Genomic DNA, 9,528 nt, shown 5'->3' on the forward strand with positions numbered 1-9,528 from the left:
GTTTATAATTATACAAAGGAGTCATGTACAGAACTTACCGCAAAGTGATCACCAATCGTTCCGGAGGTGGAATGCTGTCCCGCATGAAGGTGTCCTGACGCTCCAACTTGTCAGAAAGCAATCCCAGTAACTCATCAAAACTGAAAATATATGAATTCATGAACAACATATACATGTATTCCATTACAAGGAATGGGACAGAACAACAATAAGCACTAACAATTGTTTATGTACTAACCTCTTTATCGACATGCGGGTGTAGTTGAAGAACTTATCCTCATGTCCACGTAGGGTCTGAAACATAGCCCAAAATTGCCCTCTCTCCTCACGGTTGGCTATTATCGGATGTATCCAGAATCTTCGCCTACTATCCCTCCTTCTCCACAACGCTATCAGACGCAGTGCTGCACCGACTGCTGCAGTCCTTCGTCGTTTGGTCAGCTCCATAATGCAACAAATCGTTCAAAACTGCTCTCTGCAAAAAATCCTCCGCCCACCACACGGTCTTTTGCATACAGGAAAGGGAAATGCTGCGTCTCAGGAAGTCTTTTTCATTGGACGCTTGCGGAAAAACAGGAATTCTTCTTCATTGGATACCTCTGTTGTCGCTCCAAAATGCTTCAAAACGCGCATGCGACGCGCGTTTCTAATGTACAAAAACGCACTAAAAACACACATGAAAACGCGCCAAACGCCGGGAAGAAAACGCGCGTGTGACGCGCTTATGCAATACGCACAGGTGTGAACAAGGCCTAACAGAGAAGAACAGGCTGCTGCTTGCAATAACCCCTCCCTCCCGGGAGCGGCCCGATACGGCCACGCACGCCGCACGGATCAGTTCAGACTTAAAGTAAGATTAGAGCAACAAGTCATATGTTACCATGAGAAATTAATTAGGGCAAATCAAGGCAAGGCAGATATTCAGGGACACAGAGGGGAAATGTTGAGCAATGGGTAGCAAACATACGAGGAAAGGCAGCAGAGCTTTTCATAGGAAAAATAGTGCAAAGGTATATGTAGTGCAGAAACTGCAGGCAAATGATGATTGGATGCAACCACACCACTGAGCTGATATACTAAAGGAGTTGACTTCTGTTATCCAGGATTTTCATTTTAAAATCAAATTCCTGTTTATTTTGCATACTTTATCTGCATTGGGTATCTAAAGTGAAATCTTATAGTAAATCAGCCCCAATACCAATTGCTTTTTTGTTAGCACGGACCATCACAGCAAAAATTGTCAAAATCAGTTAACTGTTACTAACTTTTATTAAAAATCTATACTTGAGCAAAAAGTATTTACCGTGGTTAATTTGCTTACCTAAAAGTAAAAATACTTTTTTTTACTGAAGGACAGATTTTAATAACAGTGTGTAACTATTCAAGAAAATAGCTTCTTACTCACCTTACAGGTCCATCTCCGTTACATCTGCAGGAGGGGATAGAGCCTAGAGGAGGTGAGCGTCATGCTCAGCGATGCCGTGCCTCATTGGCTGCCTGGCTGGTTGCCTATTCATTTTCCAGTTCTTCAGGGGGCGGGCGGCGTCATCCAATCGGCCACCCGCCTCACACAGCATCAGTGCGGGTGGACAAAGCCAGTCCGAGGGCGTCACGCAGTCTCCAGGGGGGCGACGCGCACACAGTATCAGTGTCGTCCATGTCCGCACTCTTCGTAGGGTACATACAGGTGCGGTGAAGTGTGGGGGCAGGCGGGCCGACTGCTAACTAGGCAGCAGCATGCCCTAGACGCCCTGCCTTGTTTGCCTAGCGGTATCGCCGGCTCTGCCTAACTTATTTCTGATGGATTACAAAGAACACAGGCTTCAGATAGCCCAGAAGTTTACAGACCACCACATCCCGGAGGACCCAGCGTTCTTTCTCCTTCACCATAACTCATTCCCACTGAAGGGGTATTCCAGGTCAGTGCTGGTACACTTGCTGAATGCGGCACGCGCATGTGTCCCTATCCTATGGAAACAGGAGACCCCACCTTCGATACGGCTCTGGTTTACCAAAGTGAATGATATCAGAACCATGGAGGACCTGACTAGCTCCATTAGAGGTACCTCCGCCAAATTTGCCACCACCTGGTTTTACTGGGACGAATTCACCGCAATGGCCGAATACCAAAACATCATGGCCACCTGAGGAAAGAGGTCACAATCCTAGCTTGTCCCCCCCCCTCTGCTCCCTTCCGTCCTCAAACCCCCTGTCCACCTATTGTATGTCCCCTTCCCCCACCCAACCCCCGACCTACAGTAGAGGTCACTACGGTAATCCCACTGTAGACGCCCCGCTAGCCGGGCGGACCCTAAAATGTCATTTGGTAGCACTTCTGGCTCGCGCACGGTGGCAATGCGCCCTAATCAACCACTGGCAAGACTCTCGCGGATGCGGGGGCTAGTCGTGCGATAAAATGTTTGAAATGCCGTAGTCGATCTGTATGTTTACTACCATTATCAGAGCTCTCTGTATTTTTGTTGTGATCTCATGTGACACTTGTACACTCTGAGAAATACACTCTGTATTTATGTTGTGATCACATGTGATACCCTTGTCTGCTGATATGTTACGTAACTGTTCAATAAAGAATTTATAAAAAAAAAAGAACACAGGCTTTTCCTCATCTCCTCTTCTTCTCCGCCTCTCCTTATCTCCTTCCCCTCCTCATCTCCATAACCCATCCTGTGCTTGTGCAGAGTGCACAAGCAGAGAGCACAGGAAGTTATCAGCTCACACGAATTCTGGCAAAATTAACAAAAGTCTTTTTTGTACCGATTGAACAAATGTAATAAACACTTTTAATGATAAATTCAGCAGACTAAAAAAAGGGACGAATAGGGGAAGTTCATTGTTAGGGGGTTGCATACACTTTAAGGGGTTATTCAATAATGAAGTGGGGCAAGGATCAATGACGTGCAAAGTTCAGTAATTACTAGGATCTACAGCCTACAACTACATGTATCCAATAATGAAAGCTCCAATGTGAAAGATAGAATCTGTATGGTTGCCATGACACCGCCACCATTTTTCCTATCACTCAGGTTTGCTTCCTTTGTTTAACAGAATTGTTACAGTGTATCACTTGTCATTGATATGCCGTACAGCACTCTGGAGCTACAATACCGAACACTTCCATTACAGAAACTTGCATATGCAGTGAGTGATTAAAATGAGAGCCATTAGTTGCAGAAGAGAATTACTTTCTACTGAAAAATATTGCAGCAATCTTTCATCTTATTTAAATCCTGGCACAATTGTTTGCTTTTCCCATTTCCGTTATATTCTATGAAAGCCTCCTGTGTAGAATTGTATTAATAAAAGCCTTATAAATCTAAATGAATACTATTCAGCACCCAAAAGCAGTCTAAAGTTGTTTTTTTGTAGATGGATCAGAGCTGTGAATAACATTGTACTGAGCTGAGGCTAAGACCTTACAGCACACGGAGAAATGACATGTGGACCAGGTGTTTATTTACCTCAATATTTATTTCAAGTGCCCTTGGCACTTTTTGCTTTGTAGGCAAATGTTAATTAATGCTGAGGTTGAAACTTCCCGCTAGTAGACTTGACAACTGTGACCTGCCGCATTGAATATAATTCACAAACATTTTCCACATTTCTGAGTGGAATTGGCTTTTGCTTATTATTATTATTTATATAGCGCTGACAATTTACACATCACTTTACATCGTTGCACATTCACATCAGTTTAAGGCAGGGTCCTCAAACTTTTTAAACATGGGGCCAGTTCACTGTCCCTCAGACATTGCTGGGGGCCGGATCATGGTTTGAAAAACAGGGGGGCGTGGCTGGGGTGCCGCACCGCCACGCCCCCTCCCGTCCCAGAACAAAAGTTTTTTTAACATTATGTTAGGAAACATTTATTACCACCCAATTTTTTGGTAAAATATAAAAGACGGGGTCACGTCGGGTAAATAGACATCAAACATGTCAAGCTTACAAATTGTGCGCACTCGCGAAATCGCAAAAAAACCCACCATACCAAAAATTGATCATAGGCGACGCTTTAAAAGCTTTTACCGCTCATCAGTTTAGTGTTATCAGTGATTGATGGCCCTAGAATTATTGCTCACACTGCGACGTTCGCAGCGATATGTAACATGTGCGGCGTAATGGGCGCAGTGGCCGTTTTCGCAGGTATGCGCACCTGGCGCATGTTTGCACGCGTGTATGTATGGGTGGGGACTTTTTAAAAAAAAAAAATGTTTTATTCTTTTTTATGTCTAACTTTAAAACAATTTTTGGGAAACTTTCATTTTTTTTTCCTATTTTTTTTGTTCACCTAACTTTATTGCTATCACATAGGGGGCTAAGAAACCCCCTATGTGATAGCAAAAGATGTGACAGGTCCTCTTTATAGAGACATCAGGGGTCTCCAAGACCCCTAATGACACCTAAGACCCCCGAAGAAGCTGATGAAGCAGAGGTCTGAAGCTGGAGAGTGACACAAGAATGCGGAAGTGATGTAATATACATCACTTCCGCATTCTTACAGCGGAGAGGGGGCCAGAGGGAGATCGTGTACCGATCTCCCGCTGATCCCCTGTCAGAGAGGCACTGTGCCGGTCGCGGGCTCGCACCAGAGCCCGGGATCAGTGTGACAACGGAAGGAGGTGCCGCGGAGGAAGGGGGGGGGACACGGGCCGACCGCCCATACAAGCCATCCGCCGGCTCGATAGACGGCGGATCGCTTGGATGTCAACAGGCATCGCTGCCTGTTTTTAAATTGGCTGTATTTCCCGCTCGCGCGCGCTAGGGACGGGCCAAGGACCCTGGCGGGCCGGATGTGGCCCGCGGGCCGTAGTTTGAGGACCCCTGGTTTAAGGTTCCTATATCACATGCATTCATACAGGGCCAATTTAGACAGAAGCCAGTTAACCTTTGGAGTGTGTGATGAAACAGGAGTATCCAGAGCAAACTCCACGCAAGCACAGTGAAATCATGCAAACACCTTGCAGATAGTGCCAATGCCAGGATTCAGACAAGGGAGCCCCAGTGCGGCAAGACAGAAGTGCTAACCACTACGCTACTGTGCTGCCATGGTTCCGGTCTACCATGGGTTTGAAGCAAACCCTGTCGTTTCCCTGTCCCAGGATTTTGCCAGACAGAATGCTTTGTAGTCGTAATGCACTGCAAGGACTTTTGAACCCAGGTCAACTGGGTCAACTTGGACTCACTAGTAATGTGGGCTTTGTTATGTGCCAGCCCCCTTACTATAAAAGGCTGAGCATAGAGCAGCCATAATGCCAGTGTATTGGAAAGTGTTGCAGGGAAAGTATAAGGAAACATTAGGGTCAAAACTGTACTTTTCTTCTAATTGCTAGCTCTTTGGACTGTCAATCCCTTTGCTACCTTTTTGTTCTTAGTATTGTAAGTTTATTTGTGGTTGATTTGAGGTCACTGGTCACTTTTAGCTGCTTTCCTGTTCATTGGTCATTGTAGATCACAAACTGAAAGGTAGTTTGCAGTGCCAGGCTGCTGTAAACAAAGCTAGCAGGGTCTTGTCCTGTATTAAAAAGGGGATGTATTGCAGGGACAAGTCTATAATTTTGCCACTTTATAGATCATTGGTTCGACCTCATCTGGAGTACGCGGTCCAGTTCTGGTCACCAGTACTAAGAAAAGATGTCCTTGAGTTGGAAAAAGTCCAGCGAAGGGCAACCAAACTAATTAGGGGTATGGAGGACCAGAGCTACGAGACGAGGCTACTAAATTTAAACATGTTCACATTAGAGGTGAGGAGATTAAGGGGGGATATGATTTCCATGTACAAAATGTTTAATGGTGGTAGCAACATTAGCGATAAACTGTTTAAAATTAACTCCGTTACAAAAACTAGAGGCCATCACCTAAAATTGATGGAAAAAAAATTCCAGCACAAGGGGCGAAGGGGGTTCTTCACAGTAAGATCAGTTAGGGTCTGGAACTCACTGCCACAGGCGGTGATTTCAGCAAATAATGTGGAATTGTTCAAGAAACTTTTGGACGATTTCTTAAGGGACCGTAATATACAGGGGTACAGGTACTCCTAGAATGAGATCCTAATGGGTTGGACTTGATGGACTAATGTCTTTATTCAACCTCAAATACTATGTAACTATATAACAACCCCCATTTTATTTTCTTTTTTTTTTAAACAAACAACCAAACAAACTAGCTTTTTTTGGGGAGGGGGGCAGTATTTTAGGGGCTCCATTTGCTTTGAAGGATTTTTTTATTATGTGTTTATAGGGCCTTTATTTTCGGTTGAACTGCATTTTTCCACAGCAAGACTTCCCTTGAGAAAGCAGGTTTTTGTTTTAGGAGGTATTCTTTTAGGTTTTCATTTATTTGGGGGATATATTGTTTTTTTATGGTATGTTGATATCCACTCATACGACAACCAAAAGGTGTTCTGGGAAGAAATCATAGCAAAGAAAAGGTTAGGATGAGTGAATTATATAGTAGGTACTGTCTGAATTCATTTACTGTATATATTTTTTGGAAATGTCTTTATATTTTGCACCTTTTGTGACCAGAATGATTCTGATCTTGTAAGCTTTTTTATTTGATTTTCTTAGACTAATAGAAAAAGTTCTCAGACATAGTATAGCATTACGTGTCTCTCTGCACCTTGACAGTAAGGGACAAAGGGAGATATACAAAGCAACATTCAAGCAGTACTGTGTTGTCAGGTGGTCATTGTCAAATGAAAGTGATTACCAGCTGAGAGTCGAAGTGTTTGACACTCAGGCCCTTTACAGTGACTGTGGTCGTTTTGTATGGTATAAGAAACTGAACAGACTTTTTGTAATTCTTCCAGTCTGTTTTTCTCTACAATGTTACAGACTCCTGTTAAAAGCTTCTTTTTGTGCTTTACAAAACCCAATTTAAAGCCTGTCTCCAGCCAAAGCGTTATATTGTTTTGCATAGAGCTTGATAGGGTTAGAACCCCTATTAGGCGTTTATTGCCATCTGTCTGCCAGTTTGGAAGATTTTCTCTCAATTAGGGCCAGTTCATACTATGCTGCTGTGTAAGGATGCGTGTGCTGCAAGGTACTTTTGTGCTTTGCATCATTGCAGCTCATTTTTTTTTTTACTGCAACCCACATCTTGTTTAGTGGTGTGCTGCAGTGCGCTATACTGCAAACATATAACATGTGAATGACAAAGCACATACACAAAACATTGCAGTCAGGGGCTTATCCATGGTGAATAGTGCCTATGGCAATTACTGAAATCGATATGGTCTGAATTGGGCACGACTTAATTAGAGGGGCAAATACCACCACTGTCCCTGAGTGGTGTGGCACCCCCCCAAATGACACCCATGGCATGTACCCCGTTTGCCATACCCTAGATATGCCACTGGTTGCTGTGTGCTGGTGTAAAGCACGCAATTATGCATGTGTTACTGCAGCCCACTATGTGTAAACAGGCTTTTACTGTCAGGGCAGACAGTGCTGGGTAATTTCTCCAATGAGAACATTTCTTAAGTGTATGAAGATTAGGATTTATGAATGGTTTTATCGCTGCCTGTGCCTCCTTTTTTGTATGGGTATCAGAGGGTTAGGAAGTAAGGAACAATCTCCCCAGTAGGGTCATAAGCAGAAAAAAAAAGCTGACAGAAATGTTAACACTATACAAAATAAGGAAAAAATGGCTAATGTTAGGGTTAATGTATTAAAAAAATGAAATATATTTATAACTGCAGCCAATGTAAATTCTTGACTTTGATCTTTGTTTCAACCTCTTGAAATTCTGATGTACAGCAACACTGAAACTGAGAGTGGGAGGACCGGCCATGGGAGCCAATCAGGTTCTCTGCAGGACACATGAGCTGGCAAGATACAGTTATATAGCTGATTTAAATTGAGTTCAATTGGGTTTAAAAAAAAAAAACAGCAATTCTCTTACGCACATTAGCAGATTCTGCAGGTATTCTCTCAGTTCCACTGCAGACTTTGGCTAATTTACTTGCTTCTGTTCCTACAAGTAATCACTCCCATGGCTCAGTTAATGTCAGAGCTCTGTGGGGACAACACCATACATTTGAATGTATTGTGAAGCATAGACGTGCAACAGCTGGCGCCAGGGGCGGACTGACTGTTCAGGCACTCGGGCACCGCCCAAAGGCCTGCGGCCAGGAGTGGGCCTGAGTTTCTACTAGTCTCCCTTCTACTCTGTGGGTCCTGGCAGCAGCTCCTCCGCCTGTACAGTGTCCGGGGGAAGGGCCTTGGAAGGATCTCCACAGTGTCGGTCTGGAGGAAGAGAACGGAGGACCCGCAACACTGAAAGCATGTCCCAAGTCTGGTCTGCTGGGGTGGTGGTGTCTAATCATCCTGTGGTAGTGGGTATCTGTGGTCAGGCTGTGGGAGAGGGTGGTTAGTCTGTGGTGGGGAAGTGTATCCGTGGTCAGGCTGTGGTGAGGGGGTGTCTGTGGTCAGCTTGTGGAGTGTGGTCAGGTGGGGGTGTCTGTGATCAGACAAGGGACAGAGGGCCCGTGGTCAAGCTGTGACAGGGGAGGGGGTGTCTGTGTTCAGTCTGTGGCAGGGGAGGAAGTGCCTGTGGCCAGGCTGTGGGGAGGGAGGGAGTGACTGTGGTCAGGCTGTGGCAGGAAAGGGGGTGTCTGTCATCAGGCTATGGTGGGGGAAGTGGTGTGTGTGGTCAGGCAGCTCTCTTCCCTGGCTGTCTCTCCTCATGCTTTCTCCTGGCTCTCTCCCCTGGCTGACTCTCCTCATGCTCTCTCCCGGCTGTCTCTTCTCACTCATCCTCCTGGCTGTCTCTCCTAGCTGTCTCTCCTCGCTCTCTTTCTTTCCTGACTGTCTCCCTTGACTGTCTCTCCTCACTCATCCTCCTGGCTGTCTCTCCTCGCTCTCTTTCCTGGCTGTCTCTCCTTGCTCTCTTCCCTGGCTGTCTCTCCTTACTCTCTCTCCTGACTGCCACTCCTCACTCATCCTCCTGGCTGTCTCCCCTCACTCTCTCTCCTGGCTGTCTCTTCTCTCTCTCTCCTGGCTGTCTCTCCTCACTCTCTCCGCTGTTTGTCGCTCTTTGCTCTATCTCCTGGCTGTCCCTCCTTGCTTATTCACCTGGCTGTCTCTTCTCGCTCTCTCTCCTCTAATTCTCTCCTGGCTGTCTCTTCTCCTGGCTGCTTTTTATCCTGCTGTCTCCCCTGGCTGTCTCTCCTTGCTCTCTTTCCTGGCTGTTTCTCCTTGCTCTCTCTCCTGCCTTTCTCTTCTTGTTCTCTTTCCTGGCCACGTGAAGATTGAGTGTTTGTGTTTGTGATACAGAGCACAGCAGCATTTGCCACTTACAGTATATTGCTTACATAATAGTCGCAGTCCTCGGTGACTCGGAAGCTGCAAGGGAGCGTGGCTGCAGTTTTCCATCCAATCAGGAAGCTGGATAGGTGGTCACATGATCACCTGCTAGGCTCCATCCTTCAATACTGCACCCCTGCTGGAAGAGGTAAAGGACAGCTGTAGCGATGGGAGTCTGGGATGCGATTATATATATATATATATA

Source organism: Nanorana parkeri, unplaced genomic scaffold (assembly GCF_000935625.1).
Source record: "Nanorana parkeri isolate BGI_ZX_2015 unplaced genomic scaffold, ASM93562v1 scaffold833, whole genome shotgun sequence".
Taxonomy (NCBI): Eukaryota; Metazoa; Chordata; class Amphibia; order Anura; family Dicroglossidae; genus Nanorana; species Nanorana parkeri.